Raw genomic sequence first — 9,633 nt, forward strand, 5'->3', positions numbered from 1 at the left:
AGTTGGCGGTTGACGCGCATGCGCACGTTGTTTTACCCGGGCCTCGCGCTGGCGGTGTGGATGTGTTGCCGGCTGTTGGGCCTAGTGTACAGTTTATTGACCCGGTAGCTTTGGGGGCTCGGGGGGGGGGACTGGCGGTGACCCCTCTTGTATGCGCAGGGGCTGGTGGTGATCGCTTCTCGACGCCGGTCCGTTTCTCTGGGGAGGTTGTGCATGGCAGTGATGTGGGTGGTGATACAGTACAGCCGGCTTTTGTGCCTTATAGCCCCCTGTTGTTTTCCCCCCCTGCTTCAACCCGGGGGGAGGTATTTTCTGTGCTCAGTGGTTCCGTGGGGGAGGGGGAGTGGGCACAAATGGAGAGGAGGGCAGGGGCAGGTTTGTTAGGTGAACGGTCTGGTCGTGTTGTGTTGGGTGATGCACAGGAGGCTGGCGTGGGGCTTGTTGGGCCTTCTGGGGGTGGTGCTGCTGATGTTTATTTGCAGGTGAGTGGTGATGGGCAGGTGGGTGTTAGATCTTGGGAGGGTTTGGATGTTTTTCCTTCCTGGGCGGAGGGGATTCGTGATGCGGGCAGGGCTGCTCCTGTCCAGGGCACTGATATGCTGAGTGGTTTTGGGGGCACTTTGAGTTTTCCGGGTTTGCCTGTTGGGGGCAGATCGCTTGGGAGGTTGGAGCAGCCCCGCGCTGATATCCAGCAGACAGGGCAGGGTGGACTGGCATCGGGCCCTGCGTCCAAGATTGTTCAAGGGTTGCTGGACTGGAGTAGTGGAGATGAGGTGGTGGAGCCCTCCCCTCCTCGGAGGGGCTTACCGGTTCAATCTAAGGGGTCTGCTGCTAGGGAGGTTGGTAGGGTGCAGTTTCAGGATTCTGGTTTTTGTATGGCTAGTGGTGTTGATAGCTTTGGCCGTTCTGGTAGTAAGGGTCCCGGCACATCAGTTCAGCCTTTTGCTTTGCAGGTCAGGGAGCGTCGTGGAGAGGCAGACTTGGTAGGGTGGAGTGCGGCCCAGTTGCACCGAGGAGAAGGGAGGGTGGAGCCTGGCGCGGCATACCCCGTACCGGCGAGGGACCCCGGCGCGGTCAACATAAGCAGGTCAGGCGCGACCTCGTTGGCCCCAACGTCTTCATTACAGGATCTCGGCGTGGTCAGCAGAAGCAGGTCGGGCGCGGCCTCGCTGGCCCCAACTTCTCTTTTTACAGGTATCGGCGGGGTCGGCAGAAGCGGACCCGGCGCGTCCTCGCTGGCCCCATTGTCGGGTTCTCTGGATATCGGCGGGGTTAGCAGAAGCAGGACCAGCGCGTCCTCGCTGGCCCCACATGTTTCTTCTCATCAGCAAAGGGATGCGTCGTTGGTTCAGTTGCACATATCTGGTCAACGTTTGGGGGAGTACAGACGGGTCCAGTCGGCTCCCCCCCTCAAATGTCAGTACGGGCTGGTAAGGCCCGGGTTGGTTTCAGAAGTCCATCAAAAGAATTGGCCCCTCCGAGGTTGGAGGACTCTTTGGTTTTAGATTATGATGAGGAGAGCCCTGAGGAGGGCGAGATACCTGCTAAGGGTGCAAGGGGGGGGCTTTTTCACGCTTCTGATGATGTTTTACAGGCACCGGTGGTGGTGCGTCCGAGAGCTACAGTTTCCAGACCAACTCGAGAGAGCGGCCCCGTGGTGAGGGTTCCTCGGTCAGGCGTTGATGTTGAACAGATGGCATGGAGAGAGAGGCCGGCCCAACTGCCTTTATTGAATCCAGGTGAGCTTGCTGGGCCGCGGAACAAGCCATTGATGGTTTCTGTTGGAACGGGGGGGGATCCTCCTTCAGAGGGTGTGGATTTTAAGCTCCACAAGGGTCGTTATGTTAAGGATCAAGGGGTGGGTACGAGTGACGGGGGGGTGGGTTCTAAGGTGGATTCCGGGACTGTTACGGAACCCATGGAGGTAGGTAAGGACCCCCCACACAGCAAGGAGCTTAAAATAAAGAAATTGCCTTACATGGGCGTCACAAAACCTTTGGGCGCTCATTTAATGCTGTCTACTAAGGAAAGGATTTGGAAAGGGGAGTACGTTGAATTATTGAAGCTTTTACATAGGGAGGTTAGGTCTAAGGAGGGGTCTAAGGAGGAAGAGTATGAGTTGGCCAAGCGCCCAAAGGTTCCTTTGACCATAGAAAACTGGACAGCGGCATTTCTTATATACGCTAGTGTGTATTGTGAGAAATTCCCTGAGCGCTGTGTGGCGCTTTTTAAGTATATGGATGTGATCAGGAAAGCGCAGATTACTGGCAGTGGTTATGCCTGGTCACAGTATGATGAGGAATTCCGGGCTCGGATGGCTTGGGATCCTGAAGCGAAATGGGGGGAGTTGGATAATGACTTGTGGCAACACACTATGGGTGCCTCGGCGGGTGGTAAGACAATTTTCACAGCTAGTGGGTATCCATTACCTTCACGGCCCTTTCAGGGTAGGCCCACTCGGGGAGGGGTGGGTGCAGCTGTGTCAGTACAATCTGCCAATGGGACATGTTGGGATTTTAACAGAGGATATTGCCCAAGAGACTATTGCAAATTTCGACACGAATGCTCCCAATGTGGTAAACCGCACCCACTGTCCAAGTGTTGGGGGCCTCGGGTTACAGGGGGTAGACAGTGGTCACAACAGACAGCCAATGCCCCTGCTCCTGCACAACAGCCTCAACCTTACAGGGGGGGGAAGAACACTTCTGGAACTGGGCCCAAAGGCTCATACGCCAGTTAATCCTTTTCACTTGGCTGTGGCTCTGAGGGGCTACGGGAATGTCGAGGCTGCTAAATTGTTGTTGGAGGGTTTTCAGGAAGGTTTTTGTTTGGGTTACACAGGGCCGCGGTTGCGGCGGTGGTCAAAGAATCTAATGTCGGCCAATGAACATCCAGAGGTGGTGCAAGACAAATTGGATAAGGAAGTGCGGGAGGGAAGGATGGCGGGTCCTTTTGATGATTGGCCCTTGGAAAATCTTATTGTCTCCCCAATTGGTGTGGTGCCTAAGAAAGAGCCTGGGCAATTTCGTTTGATTCAACATTTGTCATGGCCGGAGGGCTCATCAGTTAACGATTTCATTGATGGTGAGGCTGCTTCAGTGTCTTATTCTTCAGTGGATGTGGCCATGGCCCTGGTTGTATCTGCCGGCACTGGTGCGGCGATGGCAAAATGTGACATCAAATCGGCATTCCGTTTATTGCCTGTACATCCTGTGGATTGGGATCTTTTGGGGATTCAATTTCAAGGGAAGTGGTACGTGGATAAGGCTCTACCAATGGGTTGTTCCATATCCTGTGCGTTATTTGAGACCTTTAGCACATTTCTCCAATGGTTTTTCACCGACACGTCAGGACATCAGCTTGTGACTCACTACCTGGATGATTTCTTTTTTGTAGGTGCTCCCAATTCCTCAGCATGCCAGAATGCTTTGCGAACATTCCAAACTCTGATGGAATTTTTAGGTGTGCCGTTGGCACCGGAAAAGACAATGGGCCCTTGCGCGACCATGTCTTTTTTGGGAATTGAGATTGATTCTAATGTTATGGAGGCACGTTTACCAGTGGATAAAAAAGAAAAAATGTTGGACCTCTTGCATGTTATGTTGAACAAGGCAAAGGTGACAGTGAAGGAAGTTCAGGTGCTGCTGGGCCATCTTAACTTTGCTTGTAGGGTGGTCCGGGCAGGTAGAACGTTTTGCAGGCATCTGGGTAGAGCTCTGTCTGGTCAGTTTTTACCTCACCATCACGTTCGCTTGTCAGCAGGTGTTAGGGAGGATCTGCGGATGTGGGTAGCCTTTCTGCACTCTTTCAATGGCATTCCTCTGTACAGAGAAGAGAATTGGATTTGGGACGTCCAAATTTTTTCAGATGCTGCAGGCAGTGATGGTTTCGGTCTTTACTGGCAGGGCAGATGGTGTGCTGAACAGTGGCCTGCTGCGTGGAAGAACGGAGGCAGGAGTATTGCCTTCCTGGAGCTTTTCCCTGTGGTGGTGGCGTTGACTTTGTGGGGTCAGGAGCTTTCTCACAAAAAAGTGCTGTTTCGAATTGATAATAAGGCTGTGGTGGACATTATCAATCGGCAGTCGGCCAGGGATGCTCACATCTTGAAGCTCTTGCGAGTCTTTGTGTTGGGGTGCTTGACGTATGACATCAGTTTTAAGGCCTTACACATTCCTGGGGTGGACAATGACATTGCGGATGCTTTGTCTCGTTCACAGTGGGAGAGATTCCATGGGCTAGCCTCGGAGGCGGACAGGACGCCGACCCGCATGCCGGAACATCTGTGGACTGTAGGCGAGACAGGGTTTTGCAGCTGGTGGTAGGTTCGCTTGCAGTTTCCACTAGGACAGCGTATGAATTGGCCTGGAAAGAGTTTTTAGAATCTGGGGCCGGCTGGCGCGCTCCGGGCTGGAGACGATCTGAAGATGTGGTACAGTTCATTCTTCACTTGATAGACAGGGGGCTGACACGTGTGACAATTGCTGGAAAATTGGCTGGTATTGCGTTCATGGGCAAATTGCTGTGGGGCTATTCTCCTTCGGCAGGGGAGGTGGGTAAGCGCATGCTAGAAGGTTGGTCTAGGGAGAGGGGTAGGGAACATATGGTTCGCCGACCTTTGTCTTGGCAGACGTTAGCCCGAGTTTTGCAGGTTTTGCCCTCGGTTTGTCTGAATGGGTTTGAGGTTTGTCTGTTTTCTACTCTTATGGTTTGGATGTTTTTTGGTGCTTTCAGAGTTTCTGAGTTACTGGGGTCGAAAGTTACTTTTGGGGTGGGGTGGGAGAATGTGCGATTTTTGGAAGCGGGGTTGCACGTTTGGTTGGCTCGGGCAAAAACTGATCAACACAGCAAAGGGAGGGGCATCTGGCTGGAAGCTTCTTCCCCTCCTGAGACGTGTCCTTTGAGGTGGGCCAGGCGTTTGCGGGACTGTTCGGGGGCCGCCTTTGAGGGCCCTGTTTTTCGACATGTGGATGGTTCCAGGGTGACGGAGTATCAACTGCGCATGGTTTTGCGTAAAGCGCTGCGCTTCCTGGGCTTGGATGAGACACAGTATGGGACGCATTCTTTCAGGATTGGGGCAGCTACAGAAGCTCATAACAGGGGTTGGTCGCAGCAAGACATTATGTCTTTAGGGCGTTGGTCCTCCAACTGTTTTAGGCGCTATGTGCGTACTGATCCTGTTATGGCGCCTGCGGATGATAGTTTTGCTTGAGTTTGATGCTGCTTTTCTTTTGCAGGTTCAGTGGCCGGCCCCCGTTCGACTGTCATGACGATCTGGATAGTGGGACATTCCTTCATTAGGCGCGCGGAAGATCAAGCTATAAGAAGCTATTTTGGTTCCACACTTGGTTTTAATTCTCGTCTTTTTAATGTGGTATGGAAGGGGAAGGGAGGTATGATCTGGAGGGAGCTTATCCCGGCCTTGAATTCTTGGTTGGTGGGAGGTATTTGTCCTGACGTGCTGCTCTTACACCTTGGGGAGAATGACCTTTGTGGGGTGAAAGGGGTGGTTTTATTGAGAGCGATGAAGAAGGATCTGTCTCTTATTCGTCAACAGTGGGCGGGTTGCCATGTTTTATGGACAGAATTGGTCCCTAGAAGAACCTGGAGGGGTGCGATCAAGCCTAGGGCGGTTGATAAGGCGCGAAGGAAGTTGAATCTGGAGGTTTCCCGTTTTTGTAGAGATCTGGGTTTTGGGCGGGTGTCCCATAAGGACATCCGTTATGACAATGTGGAATTCTTTCGCGGCGATGGTGTTCACTTATCTCGTATAGGGATGGATTTATATCTATTGGAATTGCGAGAGGTGCTCTCCAGGTGTTTGAAGATTCAACATTTCTTGGGTTGAGGTTCTGGTTCCTTGGTTGGTCGTTTTTGGGGGGCAGAAAGAGAGGAGGGTAATTCCTTCCCCCTCTTTTCTGGGTGGCGGAAATTGGGCGTTCTTGGTCAGCAGGGACATGAAGCTTGTTGGGTTTTTGCTAAAGTTGGGCTATGGCTGGAAAAGTTTAAATAGTTGTTTCGTGGGGTGGTTACAAGGTTTTGGGTAATGTAAGTTGTTGGTGGGTAAGTTTTGCAATGTGATGTTTTGCCGTGGGTTGGGATGATATTTAAATGATTATCAGGTTTTGGTATTGTTTGAATTGTAATTATGTTGTGCTGGGTGGGGGCGGGGTTTGTGACGTGGTAGGGGCGGGCCTGACGTTTGGGGTTGTAAGGTAACATCTTATTTAGTGAGGACTAGTTTTGTGAGGCGGTTGCCAGGTTGGTATTTTTGTAAATATGCACCTGTTTCAATAAAAGCGGCCTTTTGCACACTTTCAATTTGTCTGGTGTCTGCTCACCCCCCCTCACCCCTCCCTCCCAAGGGGGGCTTGGGGGGGGGCAGCCGACCGCAGGGAGGTCCCCCCCCCCGGGCTGATTGGGAGGGGCTAGTGGGGGGGGGGTTGCATCAGGGCACCGGCCTTGGGCTGGTTTTGGGCTGGTTTTGGGCTCCCTCGGTTCCTACTGGGGGAGCCCAGCTATATATCCCTCTGGCCCCTCCTCCCGGCCACCATTTTAGGTTGAATGACCTGGTGGCCGGGAGCTCATAGTTATTGGGAAATTTTCCCTCCCTCCCTCCCTATTCTCAGTTAGGTTTTTCTATTACTTTCCCCGGGTTTTTTATTTATTCAATTATTTATTTAATTTCTTTATTTATTTGTTTTATCTTCCATAGTTTTTGGGTCTTTTGTCGGAACAGGTGTATATGGGGTAACAAAACATGTTGTTCATTGTCGCTTGGAACAGGTGCCGTGCGGAAATTGGGCGTTCTTGGTCAGCAGGGACATGAAGCTTGTTGGGTTTTTGCTAAAGTTGGGCTATGGCTGGAAAAGTTTAAATAGTTGTTTCGTGGGGTGGTTACAAGGTTTTGGGTAATGTAAGTTGTTGGTGGGTAAGTTTTGCAATGTGATGTTTTGCCGTGGGTTGGGATGATATTTAAATGATTATCAGGTTTTGGTATTGTTTGAATTGTAATTATGTTGTGCTGGGTGGGGGCGGGGTTTGTGACGTGGTAGGGGCGGGCCTGACGTTTGGGGTTGTAAGGTAACATCTTATTTAGTGAGGACTAGTTTTGTGAGGCGGTTGCCAGGTTGGTATTTTTGTAAATATGCACCTGTTTCAATAAAAGCGGCCTTTTGCACACTTTCAATTTGTCTGGTGTCTGCTCACCCCCCCTCACCCCTCCCTCCCAAGCCACGCCAGGCCTCTTTCTAATCTTTCACTTTCAGTTGTGTGTGTATGTGACGATGTAACATTTGCATTTCTCCCTGGCATGGCGATCAGAGCAGATCGCTGGAACACACCGGCGAGGGGGGCGTGACAAGTTGGAGAGAGGGAGAGACCCGGCTGCCCCCAAAGTTTCAGGTAAGCGCCCGGCTTCCCCCGGTTCTTGTTATTTGCTCTGCTATGGTTCAGACTAGGGACTTTTCGCTGCATTTTTTTACGCAGGTGCCAGCAGTGGCAGATGTGTGTTCCTTTTCAGTCTCTTCCTTTTCATTCCTTGTGTTTTTACTCCTCCCTCCATTCTGTCTTCTCGTTTCCCGTTCGCTGTGTCTTTCCTCATTCCCCTGTTCTTTCTCTTCTTTCCTGTCTCACCCTCTCCATTCCTTGCCTCTCTCTTCCTCCTTTCCTTCTATCTCTTCTCTGCTATCTCCCCTTTCTATTCCTTGTATCCTTTTACTTTCCTTCATTATCCTGCTTTCTTTTTCCTTGAGTGTTTTCTCCTCCATTCCTTGTTTCCATTCTCTGCTGTCTCCCCCTTCATTGCGTCCTCCCCTCCTTACGTCACCCCCTCCATTCCTTCTTTGTCCTCTCTGCTGTCCACCCTTCCATTCCTTGCCTGCTACCTTTCACACCTCTGCTCCTGCACTCCCTTCATTCTTTGGGTCTCCGCACGTGCGCTTTGAGCCTGTTACGGTGTGTCTCGAACTGACTGAGCAATGATCCAGCGGGCTATAGAAAATATATCAAAAACTACGCTACCCAATTTCATAACCTATAAACAAAATTCTAAACTATACATGGACCCATTTATGAACCTGATATATTTTTGGGCCTACTGAATCAGGTGGTCAAATAAATCTATATACACATTATTTACAAACTATAAACATTTTATACATTTGCAGAAAGAATATTGTCATTAGAATAAAACCCAATCATTTAAATGACCACTATAGGCGACGTGATCTAGCTAAAGGTAACCTATACTTCTAAATAACCAAGACCAGCTTGTTTGTCAAAAGTAAGATTTTATTTTCTAAATTATGGTATATAAGTTGTAAGTTTTATAATTGAATTTTATTAGCATTAAAGCAAGCATGTTGGTAAGAAATAAGAAAATTACAATTTAAGCAATTGAATCAATTTAAAGAAATTATATAAAGTTTAGCATTTCTAAAACCTATTTCCCTAACTGAGCTAAATAAACAGAAATTAAAGTAAAGATCTTTGAGGATTCTTACGTGCTCCACGCAAAGTCCAGCAGCACATCACCCTCATCGGAAAGTCAGAAAGCAGCAGCCAGCCCAACCCTAAGGGCATGACTTTTTATACCTTTCTACGCTAACTAAACTAGCAAAGGAAAGTTTTCAGAAATACTCGACGTCCCATTGGCTGAGAGTGACAAGTGACATGTCACCCGATTCTTAAAAAGTTCCACAAAATCATGTCTTACAAAGACCATTGTCTCTTCCACGTGAAGCCAGAGGCTTCCTGCGATTGCAACTTTGTTTTAAGTCATCTCCGCAGCTTCCATAGTCTTACAGTGCAACTTCCGCGGATGCCAAGTTAAGGACTGACAAAAAGTTCACTTTCGACCTTGGCCATGTCCGACAGAATGATGTCAGCTCATCAGTTTTTGCTTTGTGAATGCAGCTTCAATAAACGTTTTAATTCAGAATGGGCGTCTCGTGACTTTCTGCAGAATTATAGATCAGCTTTTATTTTTCGGCTCAAATAGCTAGGCCTCAAAAGCAGGCAACTTATGATTTCTAGTATAAAACAAACACAAGAAAAGTATTAATGTAAGAAATAAAGTATATTCTGTATCCACCCCATGGTTTACTAAATAATTAACCCACCCGATTAATCAAAATGTTACCTAGCCATTGCAAACAAATAAAGCAGCGTTTATATTTACCAGTCTCCGTTTTTCAATGAGACCCATATGCACCTAGAATAGTAGAAATGACATCATACAGACAAGAATAAGCAAAACAAGCACATGCTTATTTTAAATATGCAGCAGTTAGTAATGACAAAAACGAAAACAATAAATTATTTTATTATTTTGCACGAACAAAAAGATGCAACAAATATGCACGTTTATGAGCACACATGTTAGTCCCCCCACGTGTAAAGTTTAATCTAGGTTGTATTAGCACGACATATCACAAATCATTAATAATTTTATTCATGTTATGGAAATGTGACTTTGCGAGTTTAAACAAAATTTTGTTTTCTATCTCGCTCCATCAACTCCCTCATCTGGTGATTAACAAATCACCACACCAGCACTCAAAATTTTGGTAAATTTAATTTATAAGAAATCGATTCAAATTCATTGTATTAGTAAACCTAAAAGTCTGTTTCAGC

Source organism: Lissotriton helveticus, chromosome 7 (genome assembly GCF_964261635.1).
Source record: "Lissotriton helveticus chromosome 7, aLisHel1.1, whole genome shotgun sequence".
Taxonomy (NCBI): domain Eukaryota; kingdom Metazoa; phylum Chordata; class Amphibia; order Caudata; family Salamandridae; genus Lissotriton; species Lissotriton helveticus.